We start from the raw sequence: 12500 nt of genomic DNA on the forward strand, positions 1-12500 counted from the left end.
AAACAGATGGCGCCTTTCCATTTGAACTAACATAGGTGTTAGACATGACTAATTATTTATTACGCATGCTCTTTTAATGTACCAGGGCAGGGGGTAGTGGACTGAACAAGTGAAGATAACACGCTTTGCTCAACCACGCTGCTGCTTTGACACATATAAAGCTGCCTACAGCTGCCTACCTAGCCTATGTTAATGTCAGCGCTCAAGCCTGTGTTTGTTACAGCTCTGTGAAAAGGGAGGGGTGTTTGAAGGGAGTGAGAAGCAAGTTGATTAGCACTAACGAGGGACAGGTGAGTGCGATCAGAAGGCTAGGAAAGTGCTTGGAAATAAATGAGTGCAAGCAAAGAGAGGTATGTTGCCTTTTTAATAAGGGGTAGCCATGTGCATAATGGGAGATTTCAATCATGTCATAGTAATATCCTTTGTTCTAAACTCCAACACAAGTGCATAATTCAGAGACGCTGTAGGAGAATGTGTGACTTCTGTCGGTTCTGAAGACAGGGAGGGAATCGCATGGTATAAAGCTAGGCATAGGCCCATCATTAGGTCCAACAAACAAAGTAAGAGCAATTGCAAATCCTTGTAGACGCCTCAGTAAAGCCTGGCCAACACAGTGAATTAATAGACTTTAGTTTGGCTCCCAGATGTTACTTATCAGCCCAACCCAAGCAAATGTAAATGCCAACTAGCTGGACAAATAAATATGCTATTGCTTATTTCACTTGATGACTTGTGTTTAAAGAATCTAATAATCAATTGACGGTAGACAAAACTAAATTAATTTGAGTGAAAATGAAAGACTCTAGGGAAAATCTTTTTCACGAGACCTTTGTTTTATTCAACAAAAGTAACAAAGTAATTTGAGCATTATTGTATCAGAGGTAGCATTGTCTCAACCGGCACACTTCGCTTTGAATATCCAGTTTACAGTCCAGACCAAGGTGACACTGTTAAATATGTATCTGGCCGCCTCCCTCTCCCCAACCCTCTGTGTGACTGGTTTGTTATAAGAGATGAACTTTGACCTCATTGGTCAGTGGCCTGAGCTTCCCACGGAGAGCTGCATTGGACTGCCAGGCAGAAAGCTCAGAAGGAGAGGACGAGATGAATGATAAAAAAAAGAGTGCGGGTAAGCGTGTGTGTGTCTGTGTGTGTGTGTGTGTGTGTGTGTGTGTGTGTGTGTGTGTGTGTGTGTGTGTGTGTGTGTGTGTGTGTGTGTGTGTGTGTGTGTGTGTGTGTGTGTGTGTGTGTATGTGTTTCTGTGTGTACGTATGCATGTCTATTTGTTTGTTTATGCGTGCATGCCTGCTATGTGTGTGTGTGTACGTGTGAGGGCAGAGGAGTAGCAAAAACTAAAGAGTCTTCCAGAGGCAGCAGTTCAAACCTTCAGACTCCGACAAGACCAATGTTTCCCTCAGTCCCGTTCTTTGCTTGAATCCACAGTAAAGTTATTTACTGCTCATTCAATATTTAAGGATTTCTCTTCTACCATTCCATGTCCGCAGGGCTAACACTGGTCTGACATCACCAGACTTTCCTACCAGAGCTTCTTCTCCACACCAGAACACTACAACCTGGATGAAGCTAGCACGTTTCTGTGGCGGCTTTTATCCTGCCCCCCAATTATTTCTGCTTCGTTACCTTTCGTTATCTGTCCCCTTAGATAAATTAAAAATGAATGTCTTAAAAATGTATATGCAGCTTTTTCTTTCAAAAACACAAACATCAGCTCCATGGGGGACTGGTATATAGGTTGATATCATCGTTAAACATTTTGCCCTGTTTGTACACTTTGGGTCACAGGAGATATCTCCACAGCCGCAGAGCCTGGTGGCATTCCACCAGTGTGGTTTCACAACCTGATGTCCCGGGGAAATCAACGTGCTAACAGCATGTGTGTCCACACCCGGCTGACCCCTAGGTTGTTAAAGTGCTGCTCTCCTCCTCCCCTGCAAGTTGGAGATGGATTCAGAACAGAGAACCACTCCAGTAACTTCCAACACGTGCTCCATTGGTGCCAGGCATACGTCTTTGGCCCTGATTGAATCACTGTAGTTGAATTTCACCAACGGCAGCATTTGTACAAAGCAACATGTCATCCTTACCGTCCCCTTAGGTTGGAGCTGTGCTCAAAGAAGGACTGGGTAAATATGTTGTTCTCCTGCTATTCTTACAGGTTTCCTCGGAACTGATTAGAAATATGTGCACACATGATGGGAATTGTGTTCATCTACATGCTACATTGCAGCCTCCATCTGTTGAACCATGGGCTTCTATTCACTGGGGAGTGAATGTTTTCATTAATTTGACATTCTCTATCTCTCCCTCTCGCTGAGCCACTCACTTACTCACACACACAGGCATTACTGGCTTGGACAATTTCTAAGTCGTCCAAGCTTGGTGCCTGATTGGTGATATTTTTTTCTAAAATGACCAATCAGAGGCCGGCCGATGTGTCATTAGGACAACAGAATGTAGATGAAAATTTTAGTCCTAAAAGTATTGCACCCAGAAGGGCTAGCTCCAATTTGTTAGAGCAGAGTAAGCTAAAGTAATTTAGACTGCAGCAGCCGGGACGGCCATGTTTTGGGAAGGCCGCCGATTTCCAAAACATTAACAACATTGGTTAATGTTGTGGTCATCCTTCATGTTCTTCTCATGATCAGAACCGTTGAACCGTAGTGATTTGCTGAGAACATCACAATTTTCATCTCATGATGAGACCTGACACGCCATGTCTGATAGCTGACATGTTGCCTCCCTTCTGGCCACCCTCCATTGCCACTAGCCCAAAACTCATGACTAGTCCGCCAGCTTAAGCAATAGGTCTGCCGAGACTTGTGGAAGACTCCAGTTCTGCACGATGAGCATGAGGGCTTTGAGGCTACCCAGCTAGGACATTTAATCATTTAATTTGAACCAAATTAAATGATTGGACAGTCTTATCACAGGCCTGCAACAGCTACAGATACTGGATTTTTGTTTTGTTTTGCCAGAGAATTGGTTTTATTGATTAGTTTTTCCGCTTTGACGAATAGAGGGATCAACACAACACCATATAAAGTGGCATGGGTCTGAGATAAGTCAGACCTAACATAGATTGAGGATTTACCTGGGTAAATCTGATCCAATCGGCATAGCTTATTTACCATTCCGCCCATACCAATATTCACTGAATTGTGAAATTCAGATGCTCCATTTACCTCCTCCAGAGTGCACGTCCGTTTACCTTGTACCTCTGAATAACCCACGAGTTGAACCTTCACCACTCATCTCCAGGTCGGACTCACCACCTAGCTTCAACACTAATATTCTATACCAGAGGAATAAATATTACGCCACATCGTAACAAGTGCGGCAACGATGAGGCTGCTGGATTTGGGCATCATATGGCACCAAAGGGGGAAAAATGCGAATATGCGCTCAGCATGCACTTAAACCGTGATCTATCACGGTTCGACATAACGCGAATTCGGAAATAACGTGGCGCGCCTTTGGACCCCAATTTTCCGGCATGTGAATTCTAGAGTGGTGATTTCTCCACTAAATTGCCTATAAACGTACAAGTGAAGGATCGAAGGATTTACGGCAGAGCAGATACGAGCAGCAGAGCGGAAAAACGGTATGAATACACGCCAGCTGACGCCATGCGGTGGATCTTTGCAAGCGAAAAACGCCCAACCTATGAAGTTCTGTCAGATGAAGCAATCATTGCAGCTGTCACCGGCGCAGCATCTGCGAAAGAAGTAGAAGAAGTCAAGGAGGTTGTAGTCAACTTCTTTCTTTCTTTAGAAAACACTTAAAGACGGACAGGGAAAAGAGCTCCCGGGATTAACACAGATGCAACTGGATCGTGGTTTGAGTTTACTGGCATTTTTTTTGTTGTGCTTGTCATAAAGAAATGGTCTGTATTATTTTGAAACAACATTAAACTAAGACTCTGAGGCAGGGGTCTCACACTCGCGGCCCGGGGGCCAATTGAGGCCCACAGGATTATATTTTGTGGCCCCCTGCTTGACATCAAAGTTTAGATGTCCCGGTTTTGCCGGGACAGTCCCAATTTTGAGGTGCGTGTCCTGAGACCCGACAAAAGCCAAAGGACGCTAAAATGTCCCGGTTTCCACCAACCGCTATGAAATGTCCCGTGTTGTCAGCGATTACAAAGCCAACGGGATCTAGTTATAGCCAGATCATTAACTTAGATCAGTTGTGCTCCTTTTTTTGTAGAATACTTGATGCGGCCCAGCCTGACCCAGACACTACCTCCAGCGGCCCCCAGGTAAGTTGATTTTGAGACCCCTGCTCTAAGGTCTTTATTAACGTAGAGAATACATTTGTGATTTGCTTTTGCCGCTTGCGCACCATTGCCACTATTTCGCCAATGATTCTTGGAGGTTTCTTATAACACGGTTTTGAGTTTGCCTCTGATAAACCTCCGTTCTGAGGGCCATGTACCCCTACTGCTTATCCCTACCCCTCTATATAAACAAGAATCGAAAAAACCTACCCATACGCAGCAATGTGCAAAACAGAGGGGTCGGGCTAAGTGGTATGGAAGCGTCTCCACTCTACAGATCTGCAAATAAGCTGCCATCTGTGCTTTCCTCAGCAGACGGCTGTTTAAAGCACCGGCCTGGCTGTCAATCAGCCTGTGGCACATGTGCAAGACGTGTGCTAGCATATATTTGTATGTGTGAGTGCATACAGGTGTGTGTGTGTGTGTGTGTGTGTGTGTGTGTGTGTGTGTGTGTGTGTGTGTGTGTGTGTGTGTGTGTGTGTGTGTGTGTGTGTGTGTGTGTGTGTGTGTGTGTGTGTGTGTGTGTGTGTGCGTTTGGCGTGCATGCGTTTGTGTATGTGTGCGAGCGTGATGTCCCCATCACTGCAAGTCCCCATCACTGCAAGCTCTCTCTCTGTTGCGCTCTTATCTACTGAGTTTTATGCGTTTGTACTTGGCCATTGAACCCCCTTCCTGGAGCCCAGCAGTGACTGATAAGGAGTCCTTTCAGACCCGCGTCCGCACATTTGTTTATGCTCTAGTCCTCGCTCTGGTTTATCAGCAACATGAGACGAGGTTCATTTTAATCTCCTGATAATGTGTCTACGGTGAGCACAGTGGGGCATACCTTCGATAGCCCTGACAGAAAAACAAATCTATGTTCAGGTCAAATATTGGAATAGAGAAGATAATGTGATACATAAAGGTAAACAGAGCTCTCTGATGTAACTTTTCTGTTGAAGTTCATATCCTGCATCTTCTTGTGTAAACAACTTGAGGTAATTCCATCATATTCTGCAAATATTTCCCGTTGACATAGCATTTAGCATCGTCATGCTAAAGTCTTATCAGTACATTTAAAAAATAAAGTTTGAAAACTAGTAAAATAATTCTCTTCGGCTTGTTATTTACGCTATTGCTGATAAAGTACTCATAATTTCTGCTTATAATTGCTGTGCTAGTCTAATCAAACATCTGGATAGTTGTCAGTTGATTTTCAATCTTTGGTATTTATTACGGCAAGATGATGACTGATACACCAGGGACAGCCAGCAATATCAAGCAATATCTATTTAGTTTCCTCTCATCTCTTGCTTTTTATGGATCTATGGTTTAATCCATTAGAAAGACTAATGCTATTGTCTACTGTGATATTGCCCTGTATGTTTTTGCTAGTTTGCCGTATTTATTGACCGTTATACTGGGGTTCAGTTAAGGTAGTTGCGGACCCTTTTCAGGTCAGCTAGACCATTTGGTGCTGTGAAAGAAAGGTGAACGATTATTGTGCTCGATGTTGTCCCTCGTTACTTTAAGTAACCGATGTCGCGGGACGGGAACCGACTGTAACAAGGCGTACGATGGGCCGAGCGGTTCTAGAAGGGGACCAGCGGGATTCATCTATCAACAACGATGGCCCACTAAGACCCCTGATATACCTTTGTCATCAAAAGTGTGTTCTCACAGAGAACCCATTGGCCGGCTTGCAACCAAAACAAAGACCCACATTTGGCGTCTATGGCCGCGGTGTTAGCAGGGGGCTCAGTTTAAATTGCCAAACTTTTTCCCACACACTACCCAGTACTGCGCTGCCTACTATCAGTAAAAAATGATGGACTCTTGTGACCCCCTTCTATTTTAGGAAGCAAATAAAGAGTTTGAGGTTGGGAACCACTGCAATCAGATCTCATTTATAACAGCTGGGCGGCTCAGGTGCAGCCTGTTCCTCTACAGGCGTGGCTGTGGTACAGATGGAAATCTATTGCTCATCAGAGAGAGTTCATTAAGCACCATTACACAGGAGGAGGATGTTGTTCTGAATATCAACCACTGAATATCAGTGGTTCAGTCGTAAAGATCGGCGGTAAAGTCGTCAAAGCCAGATAGTTTTGAGCCCCATGGATTTTTGTGTTTTAACCCGCCCTGCTGGAGATCACAACACCCAACCTAGTGATGTCCGTGCTCGTCAACTGGGACTCCAGTGAAAGCACCTTTAAAAAGTAGGAGTGGTTAACCACAAACTGGCAAAACCTTGGAAAATAACTGAATAAGAATGAAGACAAGACATAACACATCCAAACTAATTACCAAGCACTGTGGACAAGAAGAGCATGACACATCCTATATCAGGACAGGAATGCCCAGACACATCCCATATCTGGACAGGAAGAGCCCAACACATCCCATATCTGGACAGGAAGAGCCCGACGCATCCCATATCTGGACAGGAAGAGCCCGACGCATCCCATATCTGTGGACAGGAAGAGCCCGACGCATCCCATATCTGGACAGGAAGAGCCCGACGCATCCCATATCTGGACAGGAAGAGCCCGACGCATCCCATATCTGTGGACAGGAAGAGCCCGACGCATCCCATATCTGTGGAAAGGAAGAGCCCGAAATACATCCCATATCTGGACAGGAAGAGCTCGACACATTCCTGTATCTCAAAATAAACGTTTAGATCCTGACTCTTCAAGAGACAGAGCATCAATTCTATGACGCACCAGTCGGCAATGGCAAGTCAATTATGATGTTAAAGGTTGGTAAGAGATGTTCAACGCTTAATGAGAGAATAAAAAAGGTTCAATGGCCAATCATCGCAGCCTTGAAAAGCCGGGCCGGTGACGGAAATAGATCACTAGAGCTGTGCAGACATGATGAGAGAGTACAGGAGTGGAAGACAGGATTTCAGTGCTCTCCCCTTGTGGGGATTATAACAAGACAATAAGTCCACTCCATGTTCTGTCTGTTCAACCAGGATATTAGCTCAGGGATACGGCACCAGTCGCAATTTGAAGTTTGAGTTGCACTAGAGGGAATAGATTGGTGGTGATGTTGGTGATGGTGGTGGTGGAGCTGGAGGCTTCACAGTTATCAGACACTAGGGAGGGAAGGAGGTCCTAGCCACATACAGGTCATACTCGTGCAAAAGTTAATTTATTTCAGTAATTCAACTTAAAAGGCCAAACTAATAAATTATGTAGACTCATTTCATGCAAAGTCAGATATTCCAAGCCTTTATTTGTTATCATTTTGAAGATTATTGCTTACAATTAATGAAAACCCCAAATTCAAATTTCAGAAAATTAAAAAGGGAAAAGGTTCCATATTTTAGGCTCAAAGTGTCACATTCTAATCAGCTAATTAATCCAAAACACCTGAAAAGAGTTCCTGAGCCTTTAAATGGTCTCTCAGCCTGCTTAAGTAGGATTCACAATCATGGGGAAGACTGCTGACCTGACAGTTGTGCAGAAAACCATCATTGACACCCTCCACAAGGAGGGAGAGCCTCAGAAGGTAATTGCAAAAGAAATTGGATGTTTGCAAAGTGCTGTATCAAAGCACATTAATAGAAAGTTAAGTGGAAGGGAAAAGTGTGGAAGAAAAAGGTGCACAAACAGCAGGGATGACCGCAGCCTGGAGAGGATTGTGCGCAAAAGGCCTTTCAAAAGTGTTGGAGAGCTTCACAAGGACTGGACTGAGGCTGGGGTGAGTGCATCAAGAGCCATCACACACAGACGAATCTGTGAAATGGGCTTTAAATGTCGTATTCCTCTTGTCAAGCCGCTATTGAACAAAAAAACAACATCAGAAGCGTCTTACCTGGGCTAAAGAAAAAAACAACTGGTCTGCTGCTCAATGGTCCAAAGTCCTCTTTTCGGATGAGAGCAAATTTTGCATCTCATTTGGAAACCAAGGTCGCAGAGTCTGGAGAAAGATTGGAGAGGCACAGAATGCAAGATGCTTGAAGTCCAGTGTGAAGTTTCCAAAGTCTGTGTTGGTTTTTGGGAGCCATGTCATCTGCTGGTGTTGGTCCACTGTGCTTTATAAAGACCAGAGTCAACGCAGCCATCTACCAGGACATTTTAGAGCACCTCATGCTTTCTTCAGCGGACCATCTTTTTAGGGATGCCGACATTTTCCAGCAGGACTTGGCACCTGCCCACACTGCCAAAACGACAAAAACCTTGTTCAATGACCATGGGATTACTGTCCTTGATTGGCCAGCAAACTCGCCTGACCTGAACCCCATAGAGAATCTATGGGGCATTGCCAAGAGAAAGATGAAAGACATGAGACCGAACAATGCCAAAGAGCTGAAGGCCGCTATTGAAGCATCCTGGTCATCCATAACACCTCAGCAGTGCCACAGGCTGATAGCATCCATGCCACGCCGCATTAAGGCAGTCATTGACGCAAAAGGGGCCCAAACCAAGTACTGAGTACATATGCATGATTATACTTTTCATAGGGCCAACATTTCTTTATTTAAAATCCTTTTTTCATTGACTTCATTCTAATTCTGAATTTTGGATTTTCATAAACTGTAAGCCATAATCTTCAAAATGATAACACATAAAGGCTTGGAATATCTCACTTTGCATGTAATGAGTCTACATAATGTATTAGTATGACCTTTTAAGTTGAATTACTGAAATAAATGCATTATATAAATGAGTATGACCTGTAAATGCTACATAGTTGGCTAGGTAGCTCAGACTCATTGGAAGTCACAGCAATAGTATAGCATTGGTTCTTTGGACTGTTTCTTGGCAAATGCAAGAAACATATTACATTTCCAGTTACAAATAAGGAAATAAAAAGCAATATACAGTATATGTAATGTCTGTCTGTGTGTCTGTCCTATATTTTGTGTTGTTATTCTTCAGTTATCACAAAAGTGTAACCAGAGACCCTCAACAATGAGTAAATCCATAACCAGGTAACTTTATATAACTAGGGTTGTTAAGGAACCAAGAACATCTCTAAAAGAGAAAGAACATAAGTGCTGTGGGAGATGCTCTGGAAATGACCAACTGCTGCACAAAATGTTTGTAGAGGCCTACTCAATTTCTGGTCTATTTATCTTTTTATCTGAACCTGGCTACCTGCTACAATGAATTAATTAAGGAATAATAGCCTTGAAATTTGAAAGTATGCGTTTGTTATCAAAGGAGTAGTTTCAGGACAACCCTTCAGAATTTTAAACAGGGAACTCTGAAAGTGAGTGTGTGTGTGTGTGTGTGTGTGTGTGTGTGTGTGTGTGTGTGTGTGTGTGTGTGTGTGTGTGTGTGTGTGTGTGTGTGTGTGTGTGTGTGTGTGTGTGTGTGTGTGTGTGTGTGTATTTGTGTGTGACTGTGTGTGCGATTGTGTGTGTCATCGCTGCTTTACCCCACATTACCCCCTCTCACCCTCCAGCAGACGGCTTCTGATTTCTCCATCTCTCCCATCAATCTCACAGTGTCCTCCATCATTAGCCAGCCTGATAGCACTATACTGTATACATGTCTTCCCTCCCCTGTTCCCCTCTCATAAACATCAGCCTATTTCTCCTCACCCTCATCTCTTATCTCCCATTTCCTGTTCTGGTGCTTGAGTCGTGTTGAAGAGGTTCTGACATCTGATGGATGCTCTGATGCTTGGACAAAACAGACCGATGGCGACAAGCTCTCATTTTCTTTGTGTTGATGTGATAATAATAATAATACATTTCATTTAGAGGCGCCTTTCAAGACACCCAAGGTGATGATTTGCTGAATACTGATGTGCGTTTATTGTGGTGATGTTTAACTTATTTACAGTGGGTGGGGGATGGGAGAGGATCAGTTGAAATGAGCAGGTCAAACATTCTCACTTGGTTGGCGTTTGAGATAAGTCAACAGATCAAGCTTTGATGAAAATCTGTCCTTAGAGCTAATTTATACTGTTTTCCTGCAGACAACAGTGTGTGTGTGTGTGTGTGTGTGTGTGTGTGTGTGTGTGTGTGTGTGTGTGTGTGTGTGTGTGTGTGTGTGTGTGTGTGTGTGTGTGTGTGTGTGTGTGTGTGTGTGTGTGTGGGAGTGCGTCTGTCCCCCAACTATGTTAGTTAATCAACATAACCTATCTTTCAGAATCTCCCTTAGCCTCTGATTAGTCCCCATTTCATATTTGTTGTTTCCCCCTCGTCACCTGAGCAGATCAAATAGTTTGAGCTGTCAGTCAAGCGTGAGACACCAAGACGCTGGGAGTCAACAAGCTGCTTGATCCCTCGTCGCCTTCGGTGCCAACCAGCTGCATCCCGCAGCCTCGCCCATCACATCGCCATGACGACAATGTGGGAGATGACAGGCCTAATGCCGGGGAAGAAACATGGCTCATTAGGTCTGTCATACATCAGCAACTTATCTCATCTCATACATTGTATATTTATGCCTTTTCCTGGGAACTTTCTCTGTGTTCTGTTTGGCATTCACAGAGAAGAGCACAGGAATCTGTATAAAGATGGCTTCGGGTCACTATATTAAGGGAAATTAGATGGTAATACACTTTATGAGGGCAAATTTTTAAGCATTTGCATTAACCTTTGTCACCTAACGTAAAATATGTATTTTATTCTGTGAATTTATCTTTTTTTAATAAGAGGTCTTGCAGGATATATTGAACAGTATAACACATATATAGACAGAGATTAAGACAAACCAACTTTAGCGTTTAGTTGGTTTTCAAAGCACGTAAACCATAGTATAGTACCATGTTTTGTTTTTCTTAGCCATGAATATCACCACAGGGGAGATGGATAGAAAGTGGACTTGGTGTCTTTACTGTTTCAGCTCAGATATTCGTTGTCTGTTTATCAACAGGTTTAATGGAGCCTGACGGATGATTATCCATTTGGTGGAACGGGAACAGAACTGAAGAGAAACAGAAGCATTTCAGTTAAGCGACAGGCAGGCTGATTGACCATTCATAGTCAATGTATCCGTTTGACAGCTGGGAGCTTGTTAGTAACTATTGGAACATCTGCCAAACTGAAATGTATTTCTGAAAACAATATGTTTGCATTAGCCATGATACATTTAACCATGAACCATGTCCTTCCCAGTGTAGTTTCTCTTGGCCACAACATACTCATGTCCCCTTTTAAAATATATTCATATTTTCTATCTACGTGTGTGTGTCAGTGAGCAGCATGAGCAGAAATGCTTCCCTTGAAATGAACCCAAATGAACTTTAAGCACAATGGACTCAGCTGTTGCTCTACTTTTATCAATGAGCCGCATTCAATCTTCTGTTGAGAAAGTAGTTCAATATAATTATTATTCCCCAAAACTAGTTATGTGATTTTCAGACTTTTGGCTCTCTAACGGCCCTCAGTGTTGTACATAATGTTATCCTATTGAATATGAATTATGTTCTACGTCTTGAGCTTCACAGGAGGGTCTATCACTCACCTTTTCAACAAATGGTCTCTTCTGTCCCAATTCTCTGCTCCCTCTTCTCTCTCTCTCTCTCTCTCTCTCTCTCTCTCTCTCTCTCTCTCTCTCTCTCTCTCTCTCTCTCTCTCTCTCTCTCTCCTCTCTCTCTCTCTCTCTCTCTCTCTCTCTCTCTCTCTCTCTCTCTCTCTCTCTCTCTCTCTCTCTCTCTCTCTCTCTCTCTCTCTAAACACTGTGTCCCTGTCACACACACACACACACACACACACACACACACACACACACACACACACAGACACACACACACACACACACACACACACACACACACACACACACACACACACACACACACACACACACACACACACACACAGCACTTTTGTCAAAGAAGCAAAAGTGAAGTTAGGACTTTAATGATGTACACTGTCCCTGTGTGTGTGTGTGTGTGTGTGTGTGTGTGTGTGTGTGTGTGTGTGTGTGTGTGTGTGTGTGTGTGTGTGTGTGTGTGTGTGTGCTGTGAATGTGCATGCGTGTGTGTGTGTGTGTGTGTGTTAAGGTGTGTGTGAGTGTGTGTAGCACTCGGTTAATATTCAAAACACTGAAACCCCACACAGACATCTACACTGCTACTATTCCAAATGCTAGCCCTTTCTTATCTCCAGAGCGTGAGGCCCATGGGCTTAAACATCGCTCCTTCAGTTATCTCCCCTACTCTCCCCTCAGTTTTCTATATTCACCCACAACCTTGCAGCAACTTCATGACTTCCATATTAAACTATGTGGCATCTCTTCTTACCTTAGTTCACACC

The 12500-nt window shown here is 43.6% G+C and overlaps 1 long non-coding RNA gene across 1 annotated transcript; it reads left to right on the forward strand.

Annotated features, from left to right (window-relative positions):
• The first annotated feature begins 273 nt into the window (after nucleotides 1-273).
• On the forward strand, nucleotides 274-11330 carry LOC130390773 (uncharacterized). Its single transcript, XR_008896812.1, has 4 exons — nucleotides 274-350; nucleotides 4228-4279; nucleotides 10453-10636; nucleotides 11116-11330. It is a non-coding gene; the product is annotated as an uncharacterized LOC130390773 (long non-coding RNA).
• Nucleotides 11331-12500: the final 1170 nt, after the last annotated feature.

Source organism: Gadus chalcogrammus, chromosome 10 (assembly GCF_026213295.1).
Source record: "Gadus chalcogrammus isolate NIFS_2021 chromosome 10, NIFS_Gcha_1.0, whole genome shotgun sequence".
Taxonomy (NCBI): Eukaryota; Metazoa; Chordata; class Actinopteri; order Gadiformes; family Gadidae; genus Gadus; species Gadus chalcogrammus.